Below are 15,000 nucleotides of genomic sequence, written 5' to 3'. Positions count from 1 at the left end.
GCTCCTGGATAAACCCAAATGGAACCCACGGATGATGCATTTTGTAAACTGACCCAACTTATGAAATAATACTGTATACAAAGCATGTAGCGTAATTTTAGAAAATACAACGCCATGTAAAAAGTTTACATTAAGATTCAAGGATCTTCGATGTTATTAGTGGTTATACGTTCACTGTACGAACTTTCAAACTTCTAAATGTTACGTTTTGCTTTCAGAGAGTTAGGGAAGCAAATACCGCAACTTAGATTTTATTAGTTATATTGCTGACGTTTATGACAAATATCCAGTTTTCATATGCTCAAAAAATAATAATAATAAATAAAAAATAAAGAAGAAAAAAAACACGAAAAATAATAAATGTACTATAACGAAGAACTTCAGTATCTAAGTAATTGGCAACACCTTTGTACTTCTCCATTATCATATCATGGGAATTCCAGTTCTAGTGAAGGAAAAAATAACACACACACACACACACACACACACACACACACACACACACACACACACACACACACACACACACACACACACACACACACACACACACACACACTACATAAACATACATACATACATACATATGTGTATGTGTGTGTGTATAATCAGACGTAGAAATATATATCAGACTACTGAATAATATAGCTGATAATAATAAAGGTAGGTTACAAAATTGTTATAGTGACTATCGATCGGAAAACGTTAACAGAAAAAAAGTAGATCTGCTTTATACCGGTTTCGTCCCTTGTTGAAGGTCGAAGGAAAATTAAATATATTTTTACGTTCTTACATCACTGTATATGCATTCCCCGTGTATAAAGCGTCGTTTATAATAAAGGTAATATAATACCGTGAAGCGTGAAATTGCTTCATATATTGCTCTTCTTTTCTTTCTATTCACTTACACACACACGGAGAGAGAGAGAGAGAGAGAGAGAGAGAGAGAGAGAGAGAGAGAGAGAGAGAGAGAGAGAGAGAGAGAGAGAGAGAGAGAGAGAGAGAGAGAGAGAGAGAAGAGAGGAGCGAGAGCGAGAGAGCTAGAGAGCGAGAGAGAGTGAGAGAGAGAGAGAGAGCAAGAGATTCATTTGATTTGATAACATTTATTTACAGAACAATGTACATACCCTGCAAAGAGCCAGGGTAAGATACCAAAGCATCTATCCAAACTAGTTGTGCTTCTATTTGTGTAGAGGACTATTAGTCAAACATTAGTGTTATACATATGCCTGAAGGGCTGTGCTATTATCAGTGTCTTAAAATATCATCTGGCTGGTAAAAAATACTTTTACATCACTAATCATGTCACAGACAATACTAGTGTCTGTAATAAAGTTAATATAATCAACAAGTGCTAATCTGTGATAACTATTTGATCGATAGGATGCAGTTTTTATGCAACAGAGTAAGTAATGGATAAGATTATGCGACTTGGGCGCCTTGCAAAGTTTGCAGTGGTGATATGAAACTGGTTTTGCCTCCAAAACTGCATCCTGTACATATTGTATAGTGTACTGATATCCTATGCGTAGCCTAGTCAAAGTAACCTGCTGTCTCCGAGACAGTCATGATAGACTTTATATCTGATGTCCCAGCAATACCCTCGTAATGCCAAATAGTACCATGTCCGTCTTTTTTCACCTTCTCAGTGGTCCATACCTGACCCTCATTATCTCGAAGACAGCTAATAATACGTTTTTTTTTTTAATTTGGTTGAGAGATAGCGGCACTACATAATATGGATCATCATGGGAAAATGCTAATCTGGCTAAACGATCAACCCTGTCACACAGTCATATTCCTATATGAGAGGGTATCCAGTATAATGACACTTGGATACCCTGTTCTGATAGTTTAGAAATTTTGTGAAGGATATTTCTAGTTACTATGTTTTCTGGAATAAATGCAGTGAGCCCATGGAAAGCGCCTTGGCTGTCAGTAAAGACAGCCAGTAGTCGCTGCTGCTCACTACCTTTCTTAATGGCATTATATATGGCTACTGACTCAGCATCAGTTGTGCTTGTCCAGTTGGAAATACACACACTTTCTTCAAAAACTATATCAGGAATTAGTACGCCAATCCCTGCTGCTCCATGAGGGCCAATGGAGGCATCAAAGTAGATTGCAAGTGGGGGCGTGCAATGAGGAGGATGTAGTATGTCATCTATATAGTTAAAGTAATGGGCTTTTACTTCCGTTTTGAAGCAATGGATTTGGGCCCTATTATAAGCATAATATAAGCATGCACATGAGTTCTGTGCCAAGGAGCAGTAAGTACTGTTCCTGGAATGTTAATAGCTTCGTTGTTCCATACATTGAAGAACATAATAGTATGAGCAGCTTAGAAGGAGAGAGCGAGAGAGAGAGAGGAGAGAGAGAGGAAGAGAGAGAGAGAGAGAGAGGAGAGAGAGAGAGAAGAGAGAGAGAGAGAGAGCGAGAGCGGGAAGAGAGAGAGAGAGAGAAGAGAGAGAGAGAGAGAGAGGAGAGAGAGAGAGAGAGAGAGAGAGAGAGAGAGAAGAGAGGAGAGAGAGAGAGAGAGAGAAAGAGTAAGAGAGAGAGAGAGAGAGAGAGAGAGAGAGAGAGAGAAATTGTTAATTATCAGAGAACTTTCCCAGTGTTCGTCATCCAAGCTTCCTCAGTTCTGTTGCAATTACTGTTAATATTACTATTTTTGTAGTAGTGTTCCTTAAGTTATTATTCATATTATCAATATCATTATTGTTAGTGTTGTCATTCATGTTATTATTATTATTATTATTATTATTATTATTATTATTATTATTATTATTATGATTGTTATTATTACGGTTATTATTATTATTATTATTATTATTATTACTTATATACTGCTATTGTCATTATTGTCATTATCATCATTATTCTATTATTGCCATTATCATTACTGTCATCATCATTATTATCAGTCATCATCATCAACACTGTTGTCATTATTACTGATTATAATAATATTGGTAATATTGATGGTGATAGCAATTGCCATAATATTAATAATGATGACAATGGTAGCAATAATAATAGTTATGATAATGATAACTGTAATGATAATAATAATGACAATGATAATGATGGTCATGATGATAAGGATGATAACGTCATCACCATCATCATTATGATTTCCTTTATTATGTAAAAGAATACATAGCAGTTTGTTTAATCCTAATTATTGATCAACAGGACTGCGTCACCATGTTTGTGAGGTCTTTATGTATTTCTATCGGTAAGTTTATTTTTCTTTCTCTATTAGGTAATAAGAACTGCTGATGTTATTTGAATTATGCTGTATTAATTAATGGATTGATTAAGTAAAGATTTAATTAGGATAATGAACTTAAGAGGAACTTTCAAGATTCAATCTACAATCGAAGTACTTAGGCCTACATTCAGTAATTCGAGATTCAATAAGGAAATTACTGTAATTATGTACTTGATTAGATATGAAAATTTACTTGGATATATTACAAAAGAGATCACGATACTAAAATCCGACATTCAAAAAGGTCAACAAGAATGCAATTTCTATAGAAATATCGAATGTGTTTACTTTTTCCCCTCAGTTGCAGTAGAAACAAATATTTGTCTCAATCCGATTCTTATTTAGACGAAATACCTCTAATATATATATATATATATATATATATATATATATTTGTATATATATACACAGAAATATATAAATATACATATATATTTATATATATGTATATTTACATATATTATATATACATTATATATACATATATATATTTATATGTATTCATTTACATGTATATATGTATATAAATATGTATATATATTAATATAAGTACACACACACACACACACACACACACACACACACACACACACACACACACACACACACACACACACACACACACACACACACACACACACACACACACACACACACACGCACAAGCACACGCATGCGCACGATCACATGCAAAAGCACAAGCACACGCACACGCAAAATCACACACACACAGCACAACACACACACACACACAACACACACACAAGCACAATCACACACACAAGCACAATCACACACACACATACACACACACACACACACAACACAACAACTATCACACACAACAACACACTAAACACAATACAACACACACACACACACACACAAAACACAATCACACACACACAACATACATAATATAATAATATCATAATACTATATATACATATATATATATATATATATATATATATATATATATATATGCATACGTATATACAAATATATACACATTAGTGTGTTGTGACTATCATGCATACATACATACATACATACATACATACATATATAATCACAACAACATACAAAATATATATATATATAATATATAATATATATAATATATATATATATATATACAATTATAATATATTATAATATATTATATATATATATAATATATATAATATACATACTAATATATATATATATATATATATATATATATATATAATATTTATATATATATATATATATATATATATATTTATATATATATATATATATATATATATAATATATATATATATACATACATATATGTATACACATATTTTTTTTTAACTGTAGGTTCATGTTTGAGCCGCCGTTAAAAGATATATGTAAACACAATATATCTAGCCCACCACACAGTGAAACCTTCCTTTCCTTTCCCTAACCCGCCAAACACACGTCACCTCACAAGCTCCTGCACCAACTCAAGCACTCATCTACCCCCCCCCTCCTCCTCGCATCAGCAACGCTCCACCTCCTCCTCCCATGTGGCGCGGCGCAGGGGACGGGCGAGCAGTGCGAACGCGTCGACGGGACGATCGGAACCTGTATGGAGTTCAGCCGCTGCTTGCAATCAGACGGAAACGCGCAGAGTGTCGTCAACCTGAGATCTTGCGCGACTACCTGGGGAGACATTAGGCAGACACCCGTGTGTTGCAGAAGCAATCCTAGGAATCTGGCAAGAGCGAGTGAGTTATTGTATCTGTTGATGTTCTATGTTATTGTTAACTGTTGTTCTTAATGTTTAATGTTATCCTTCTTTTGTTGGTGTTTTCTTATGATTCCCATTGTCACTGTTCTTAACTCTGTCTGCTATTTTTTTGTCATAATTGTTAATGCTTTTGTTTGCAATATTATTATCATCCCTTGCGTTTGTTAATTATTTTCGTTCTTGCTATTGCTAACATTGCACTTATTTAGGTTTTTAAATCTTATTTTGTTGCGTTTTTCTTTGTGAATAACACCATTCTCAATCTCGTTATATTACATCAGTTATATTACACACATGTCTTGGTACCATTATGCCATTTGTATTAGTTGTATTATTAGAATCATTATTGATTATTAGTATCATCATCATTATTATTATAACTATCATTAACATTCCAATGAACACATCCCTAGACATTCCATTCCAATTTGCTCCATTCCAGTGTGTTCCAAGTGGAACAGGATTGCCAGTAACTTCGGCGTCAGATGCACATCCACAGAAACGCGAATCCAAGGTGGGACCTTCGCTCAGGTTAACGAATTCCCTCATATGGTGAGTACGCTTACTTATATCGCCTTTGGCTTGATGTAAGGCGTAGAAGTAGATGGTAAATGTGCGGTGTAAAGAGAGAGAGAGAGAGAGAGAGAGAGAGAGAGAGAGAGAGAGAGAGAGAGAGAGAGAGGAGAGAGAGAGAGAGAGAGAGAGAGAGAGAGAGAGAGAGAGAGAGAGAGAGAGAGAGAGAGAGAGACTGAGAGAGAAAAAGAGAGAGAGACTGGAGAGAAAAAGAGAGAGAGACTGAGAGAGAGAAAGAGAGAGAGAGAGAGAGAGAGAGTGAGTGAGAGAGTGAAAGAGAGACCGAGAGAGATATTGAGAGAGATACTGAGAGAGAGAGAGAGAGAGACAGAGAGAAAAAGAGACTGAGAGAGACAGAGAGAAAGAGAGACTGAGAGTGACCGATTTTCTTTAATACCCTCGCCACTGACTTCTATCCTTTAACCGCAGGCCGCACTCGTAGACCGTCTCAAAGGCCAAAACGCCTTCTGTGGGGAACTCTCATTTCAGAAAATTTCGTCTTAACAGCCGCCCAGACGAGGTGAGTTCAGCTACTCTCTCTTCTCTCTCTCTCTCCTCCTTCTCGCTCTCGCTCTCTCTCTCCTTCCTCTCCTCTTTCTCTACTTTACTCCCGTTAGGTACGGTATGTTCTTACATTTTTTTAAATCCTTCATTGAATTTCTGCTTGCCTCTACATTCTAGATTATACATGCTCCATTCCCCATTTCTTTTACAAATCTTCTCTCTACGGCTATACCCAATTGATCTAGCATTTTCAATCTCCCTGTTTCTTTAAGATCGCTTTATTAAATTCACAAGTTATTCCTCACAAACTTTTTATTGCCACCATTCCTCATTGTTCCCTACCCTGTAAAACAACCTTCACACTACAGTAATCCCCCCCTTTGTGGTTCAGTATTTCCAGATTCATATACAGAATCTTCACATTACACCCATTCCTAATTTCGTTCCAGTCATTCCCCATTTTGTCACAACCTACGCTGTTATCATTCCAGATGATATTCTAACCATCCCCCATTACATTCTTAATTTCATTCCAGTCATTCTCTGTTAGTCTCATTTCTATTTTAATTCCCATCCACCCTCCATTACCCCCATTCTTAATTTTTCCATTTCAATCATCCGCTTTTTACACCATTCCTAACACATCCACCATTATTCCTCGTTTTATCCGAGCAACACCCTCCACCACAACAATCCTCTTTCAGCTTTCATCGTTCCCTATTACTTTTTATTCTCCTGACCCTATTTCCACATAAAACCGCGTTTGAATTATCGCCGTGTACGGTGTCATCAACCTGCAGGAGCAGGATTCCAAACCTTCCAGTATCTGAAGACATCAAGCACCCGCTGTATAGCGCCTTCTTCGTACCATAATCGCTTTTGCTGCATTGCGACCAAGGTGAGTTTCCGGCTGTTGGACATTGACTGGGGGGGGGGAGGCGCGAGTCCTGCCTGTCTATCTGTCTCCCCCGCCCTCTCTCTCTCTCTCTCTCTCTCTCTCTCTCTCTCTCTCTCTCTCTCTCTCTCTCTCTCTCTCTCTCTCTCTCTCTCTCTCTTATCTCTTAATAAACGTGTTGTGGCTTAAGAGATGCTGCTTAAACCTTCTCCGTACCTTGTACTTTGCATCTGAAGTCAGCTTACTTTTTTAGCCAAACCATTGCTGCTGACCGGGTACATGCCGACTCTGTAGAGATGAGTTACTGTGTCAGCCACTTAACCTGGGCGTGGCATCTCCAGTCAAACATTGTTATCAGTTTGTGTTTTGAGTGACTGCTGAATTACTTCTCAATCAACATGTTTCCATAGCTATATCTCTCTTTGAAAGGACTCTTGTATGTATGACATAGTGTTTACTTCAGTTAAGAATGCAATATGCTCTGAAGACCCAACTGTCTATATAGGTTTATAATTAACCTCCGCACCGAGATTACAGAGGACTAGATCAATGGAACCCCCAAGGATATGTGTGGGAAAGTCTACATCATTTGTAGACCGAGAACTCCTGACAGGTCGCCAAAGACAGGCAGAATAAAGTGATGGCGAGGTCTCCAAAAATTAGAGTGCTTTGGCAGTTAAAGACGGTCTGTGTAACACCGAGATGTTGTGTTAGGTACAGAAGGGGGTCGCCTCCTTGCTACATAATACACAGGTCTGCAGAGGAGTCTTCCAGGATGACACAAAAAATCATGGCCTCCATCAAGTCGGAAAATGTTGAAAGTGTAGTGCCTCTTTGTGGCATACGGCAATACCTCCTCCGTGGCCTCTAGTACGATTACACAAGTACCAGTTAGTACAGCCGGGGATCTTGTCAAAAGTCTCCTTAACAGTCATCTAAGATGGTTTCATCTAAGGCAGTTATGAGGAGTTTGCATTTGCATTTGTGGTAACGTACCCTGAAAGACTGGTGGCCCATCTAGGAAGTGTCTCAGGTGGTCATACTGGTATGGTGGAGATCCATTATAGTGCATACACATAGACATAGGTGCCTGCACATAAGTTCAGACACCTTTTTGATTGATTAGTCCTGTAATGTTGGCAAAAGTTATAAATGGCTTTACTTTTTTTGGTGTGGGTTGCTGCTGATCGGATTTCTTCGATGGGCCTTAATGACACGCCCCTTAGTTAGCTGAGGCAGTACGACACTCCCTCTGTACCAGCTGCTTCTGGCGGTGGGTGAGATTAGATGGTCGATAACGACAATGAAGATTATAATAATGGTAATAATAATAATGGCAATAATGGGAATGATAACAATAATGCTAATAATAATGATAATAATAATTATGATAATGAGTATAATAATAATGATAATCAAGTAAAATTGGAAATGATGCCTAACACCGACTTCTGGGTGAAAACTTTTTTTCTGAACTAATCTAGCAGTCATTTCCTTCGGAAACGAAGCACAGCTACGATATCGGCCCCGATAGCTGGGGAGGGCGTAATAAGTATCTAGGAAATTGAGGGGTAAAAGCAAATGATCGAAGTAACATTCATAGTAAAGAGGGTACTTCGCCCCCTAAACTCTCAGGAGGGGCTGCATCCCCTCCGATCCCCCACCTGGTCTACAAAATCTTCACCTCATATATTCCGGCAGGACAGAGCCCGGGCAAATATCTGGATCCCGCACCGATAATTTCTTACTTTGACCAATAAATCCGTAATGGCTTGCTAGCTCGTCGTCAAAATCCTCGTCGACACTGTGGACGGGAATTGCGACCATTATCCGCCGCTCTCTTTTGCTTGGCCATGATATTTTGCATATTAAAGGCGAAACAACATTTTATACCCAGTCTGGCCCTGACGGAAAATATTTTAATTTCAAACGACTTCCCTTTAGTCCAGCTTCTACTGTCACGTGATCATCTCTTGCATATCTCATTGGCTCTAATAGACGGGTCGGTAGAGTCTATTGTGACGTCACGGCCAAGTGCAATTCCCTTGCTTACAACAATTCCGTCCTACTGTTTCGTCGCCTTTTCGATTTCACGTAATTTTTTCCCGCCACTGAAAGAGTACGTGTCATGGCCCTTGGAAAATTTGAGTTTAAAATCCTCTCTATTACCCTTGGAGCAACCTTTTCGGTGCGAGAGCCAGAGAAAGTGCCGGAGTGCCATAGAAAACTTGACAGTACCTAGGTATAATATATATATATATATATATATATATATATATATATAAATAATAAATATAATATATATATATATATATATATATATATATATATATATATATATATATATATGTGTGTGTTGTATGTTTTGTGGTGTGATGTATGTGGTGTGTGTGTTGTGGTGTGTGTGTGAGTGTGTGTGTGTGTGTGTGTGTGTGTGTGTGTGTGTGTGGTGTGTGTTGTGTGTGTGTGTGTGTGTGTGTGTGAGCGAAAGCAGGCAAACCAGTGATTAGATTGTATGGCATTACAAAAAAAAAAAAAAAAAAAAAAAAATCCTATCATTGACTGTGAAGCTCTCTGCAAATTTGTTCCGTCCTACACACCACTATCACGCTGAGAGGCGCCGACTTACGCATTTAATCGGTTGGGCTATTGTGGGTCGGATTGGTATATGAATATCAAGCAAGGTAACGGGCCATGATTCGGACTCCGCGGGCCGCAAGTTGCCTATCCTTGCCTTTGTGTCTTGGAACATTGCGGTCTGACGGATTTTTCAGTTTCGGTATTATTTCCAATAATACCAATAATTTTCATTATAAAGATGATAACAAAGTTAATGATAATAATACCAATGGTAATGATAATAACAAAGTATAGTATTGCTACGTCAGTGGGTCTTTGTCTCTGTGCGAAACATGTGTTAACATGAAAAGGATGACCTGGGCAAACATGACGCAACTGGCTGTGAGCGGAGGGGCGGGGCACCCTGCAGCCCCTCGGCCTCCAGACATTCTGTGAGGCGTAAGCCTGCTGAGTACGACGGGAAGGTGGCCTGGGAGGCATATATCGCCCAATTCGAAATGCTGGCATCTGCCCAGGGCTGGAGCCAGGAAGAGAAGGCCCTGCAGTTGGTAACAGCGCTAAGGGGCCCCGCGGTGGAAGTGTTGGGGCATCTGCCGCCATCCCAACATACCTCTTACACCAGCGTGGCGGAGGCCTTGAAACGCCGTTTCGGGCACCACCACCAGGCCGAGGTATATCGGGCCCGCTTGAAGAAGCGGACTCGTGAGCGTGGTGAAACACTGTCCCAGCTGGTGCAGGATGTGGAGGCGCTGGTAAAGAGGTCGTACCCTGTGGCTGCGGAAGAGATGATCGTGGTCCTGGCCCGTGATTTCTTTGTTGACGCTTTGCAGAACCAGCAGCTGCAATTCTACATCAAGCAGGCACACCCTGAGGACCTGCAGGTGGCGCTGGTGAGGGCCTTGGATTTCAAGGCCTTCCTGAAGGCAACCAGTAGCCTAGGACCAGCTGCTCAGCCCCGCCGTGAGCTCCGGGGCTGGAAGGCTAAAGTGGAGAAGGTAGCATTGAGGAAGGTGAGCCCGAGCACTTTCCAAGGCTTGTGTTGGGGCTGCGGTGAGGATGTAGTTGGTGTCGGAGGGAGCGGAGAACACGTCCTCTCAACCGGACGGATTCTGATGCCTCCCAGCAGTGCTGCAAGGACTGTGGCAGGTATGGTCACCATCCGAGTGCATGTCCTATGGCTAAGGAAGTGATACAGGCGGAAAACTCAGACAGGCTGGAGAAGGGGGCCGAAACCCAGCCGTCCTCGGTTCCCGGGCCCCGACTTGGGTAAGCTGCCATTGAACCAGCACGATGCAGGTGGAGGGCTCAGTAGATGGGAAGCCATGCCGCCTGACAGTGGACACTGGGGCTGAGAAGACCCTAGTGCGGCCTGATATGTTGGCCACTATGCGACTTCCAGACGCACCACAGAGACTGTGTGGTGTCACGGGGCATTGTGTGCAGTTCAAGGGGTCAGTGGAGGCTCATATTGGCGTGGGCAGCACGGTGCAGCGGCTGCCGGTGTATGTGGCCGATCTGGACGAGCACTGCTTGCTGGGCCTTGACTACCTGATGCAGAGTAAGGCGTGTGACGACCTTGGACGGAAGCTGGTGAGGGTGCACGGTGAAGATGTGCCCTTGCTTCCAGAGGTTGGCTGTGCAGAGTTACGGCTGAGAGGACTGCACCTTGAGTAGAGGGCCTCGTGGAGCCCATCCAAAACCTGCAGCTGGCTGATGGCGTAGCGGTTGAGCGGAGCCTTGTTGGACCAGGGGAGGGGTTAGTTACAGTGTTAGTAGCTAACTTCTCTGATAAGGCCCAGAAGGTGCCAGCTGGTGCAAAGCTGGGCACTTATGAGGAAGTGGAGCGTCCAGAAGAGTCGTTGGGGAGTGAGGAGTTGGTTGGTGTGGGGCTGTTGCCTGACTTCCTCGAGGACTTGGCGCACCGGAGCGCCGCTAACCTGACAGAGCCACAGACAGAGAAGATGCGCCACACCCTGGCTCAGTATGCAGATGTGCTTAGCAGGGGTGACTTGGACCTGGGCCGCACAGGATCGGTGAAGCACCGCATTAACACCGGAAGTAGTTTGCCCATCAAGAGCCCCCCCCCCCCCCGACGTATTGCACCAACCAGGCGAGAAGAGATGCAGCGCACTGTCAATGGCTGGCGGCGCAGGGGGTGAGTGAACGGTAAGACAGTTCATGGTCATCAGTGGTAGTCCAGGTGAAGAAAAAGGAAAGTACACAACGCTTTTGTGTGGACTACCAGGCGCTGAATGACATGACTATCAAGGACTCATACCCCTTGCCGAGAATTGATGACACACTCGATGCATTGGTGGGGGCCAGGTGGTTCTCCACACTCGACCTGAAGTCGGATTATCACCAGGTGGAGATGGCAGAAGAGGACAAGCCAAAGACTGCCTTTTCCTTCGGGCAAGGCTTGTGGCAATTCAATGTCATGCCCTTTGGCCTCTGCAATGCCCCTGGTTGTTTCGAGCGTCTGATGGAGAGGGTATTGGATGGCCTGCAGTGGAAGATGGCGCTTGTCTACATTGATGACGTCATCGTCTTCGGGAGCACCTTCGAGGAGGAGCTGGAGCGGCTGGAGGAAGTACTACAGCGGTTGAGGAAGGCCAACCTCAAACTCAGCCCCAAGAAATGCTCGATGTTCCAGCATGAGGTGCCATTTCTGGGACATGTAGTCAGTCCAGACGGTGTGCGCACCGACCCACAGAAGTTGGCGGTGGTGGAGAAGTGGCCAGTTCCCACCAATGTGGCGGAAGCCAGGAAGCTACTCCTGGGGCCATGGTGAAAAAGAAGATGACGTTAGCCCCAGTAGCGGCGATGAGGACGCGGCAGACGCTGACCGAGATGAGGACGAGCATTTGGACGGTGAAGACGATGCAACAGACGTCAATGGTGACCATGAGCCAGGTCATGGGGCAGGAGATACCCCTCTGGGTGCCGCTGCCAATCTACCGCCGCCCACACCTCCTCCAGAGCGACCCCAGCGAGAGCAAAGAAAGCTGCACTGGATGAAAGATTTTTGTGTTTCTGAGAACTGATTTACAATTACGGTTACTTTTGTTTGAAAGAATTTTGTTTGTTCCTGAGGACTAATTTTATTTAAATTTTCTGTAGTTTGTTTCATGTTTAGGTATGTGAGAGCAGACGGGTCGTCTGCTTGATAGGGGGGGGATAGTGCTACGCCAGTGGGTCTTTGTCTCTGTGCGAAACAAGTGTTTACATGAAGGAACCTGGGCAAACATGACGGAGCTGGCTGGGAGCGGAGGAGCGGAGGAACAAGCCGGGAGACGCGGTTGGGTGCTGCTCCTGTGAAGACCTCGTGTGTGCCCTTATGACCTGATATACTTTGTGTTGCCCTGTTATAAGCTGTATTGTGCAGTGTGACATGCTGGTTTCCCCCCTGTATTGTGCCTATAGAAAAGTGTACGGGTAAATAACTTGTGTAAATAAAGGAAAGACTGTCATTTTGTGTTTATTTCGTGCCCTGCCTCGCCACGTGGTGTTTCCCCTTGTGGTGTTCTGGGACGCTGTGGTGCTCGGTGCCCCTTGGAGCTGTTCAGTGTTCACAACCCTGTGGATAGCACGCCGTCTGCCTAGCCTGCCTTGTGGTAGTGGCAGAGAGTCGAGGCGGCCGGCGTAACAGTATCTTTGTTTCTCTTAGTTTATCCTTCCTCCTTATACGTTTTCTTTGATGTATGAGAATGCTGTTATTGTTTTTTTTTTTTTTACATATCCTTAGGAGATACAGTTATGTAATGGTATATGATGATGATGGCAGTGGTGGTAATAGTAATTGTTACTTGTTATTGCTTGTTTTGCGAATATAGGCAAAGAATCTGGTGACACCCGTTTTTCCTTCAAACTAAAGTATTAGTAGTGATGATGCTAGTGTGTTATATATATATATATATATATATATATATATATATATATATATATATATATATATATATATATATATGTATATAATAATAATAATAATAATAATAATAATAATAATAATGAAATAATAATAGTACTATTAATAATAAAGACGAATAATAGCAATACTACTACTACTAATAATAAATAATAAATAATGATAATAAATAATAATAATAATAATAATAATAATAATAATAATGATAATATTAATAATAGTAATAATAACAATAATAATAATAATAATAATAATAATAATAATAATATGTGAGAAGAGTAAAGAAGCTATGCAGATCCAAACTGAATGGAGGAAATATGATTAGTGGCATCAACGCATGGGCCGTGAGTGTACTACGTTACAGTGCAGGTATTGTGGATTGGACAGTGGAAGAGCTGGTCAGCATGGATAGAAGAACTAGGAAAATTGTGGCAATGAATGGTTGTATGCACACCAGAAGTAATGTTGCGAGACTGTACCTGCCAAGGAAGGAAGGAGGAAGAGGGTTCATAAGCATTGAGGAGTGTGTAAACAAGGAGAGTAAGTCCTTGCATGGCTATCTCAGAGAGACCACAGAGTGGATGCTTCAAGCTGCTTTAAAGGAGAAGGTGTTAGATGAAGAAGAGAACCTCCAGGATTACCAGAAGAGGAGGCAGGAGGAGAAAATCAGGAACTGGAAGGAGAAAGACCTGTATGGAGAGTTTGTGCGACAAACAGCAGATGTAGCTGGAGAAGATTCCTGGAGATGGCTTAGGAATGTTTTTTTGAAAAAGGAGACAGAAGGTCTGATCTTAACTGCTCAAGAACAAGCTTTAAGAACAAACTCGATCAAACACAGCATAGATAAGACTTCAATAACACCTCTGTGTAGAGTGTGTGGAGACTCTTCTGAAACTGTAAGACATATTATCAGTGGATGCAAGAGGCTTGCCTAGGGAGAGTACAGAAAACGCCATGACAAGGAGGCCCTGCGGGTGCACTGGGAGATTTGCAGAAAGTACGGGATAGAATGTACCGACAAGTGGTATGACTATCAGCCATTGGCAGTCGCAGAGAACAGAGATGTTCAAATTACCTGGGACATGACTGTTTACACAGATAAGAAGCTGAATCATAATCGACCGGATATTACTCTACTAAGGAAAGATACACAGGAGTGGACACTAATTGACATAGCTGTACCAGCGGACCAGAACATCATCAATACTGAGGAAGAGAAAGTGACTAAATATCAAGAACTAGCATTCGAAATTAAGAGAATCCATAGAGCATAGAAAGTGACAGTGATACCAGTCGTGATCGGTGCACTCGGAACAATCTCAAAGAATGCAAAAACCTGACATGGGAAGTTAGACATACCTGACATCGTTGGAAGTGCACAGTTGTTGGCCATCCTTGGAACAGCTCACATATTGCGGAAAGTTCTATGTTTCTTAGCTGCGGGAAGTAGCTGAGACAAGACAAAGAGGACCCAGAAGAACATC

The 15,000-nt window shown here is 41.7% G+C and overlaps 1 pseudogene; it reads left to right on the top strand.

The window, feature by feature from the left end:
* LOC119574421 overlaps positions 1-15,000 on the top strand; it is a 21,765-nt pseudogene that overhangs the window by 497 nt on the left and 6,268 nt on the right.

Source organism: Penaeus monodon, chromosome 6 (genome assembly GCF_015228065.2).
Source record: "Penaeus monodon isolate SGIC_2016 chromosome 6, NSTDA_Pmon_1, whole genome shotgun sequence".
Taxonomy (NCBI): domain Eukaryota; kingdom Metazoa; phylum Arthropoda; class Malacostraca; order Decapoda; family Penaeidae; genus Penaeus; species Penaeus monodon.
Note: the sequence above shows the minus strand (reverse complement) of the source record. Positions and strands in the feature narration are given on the sequence as shown.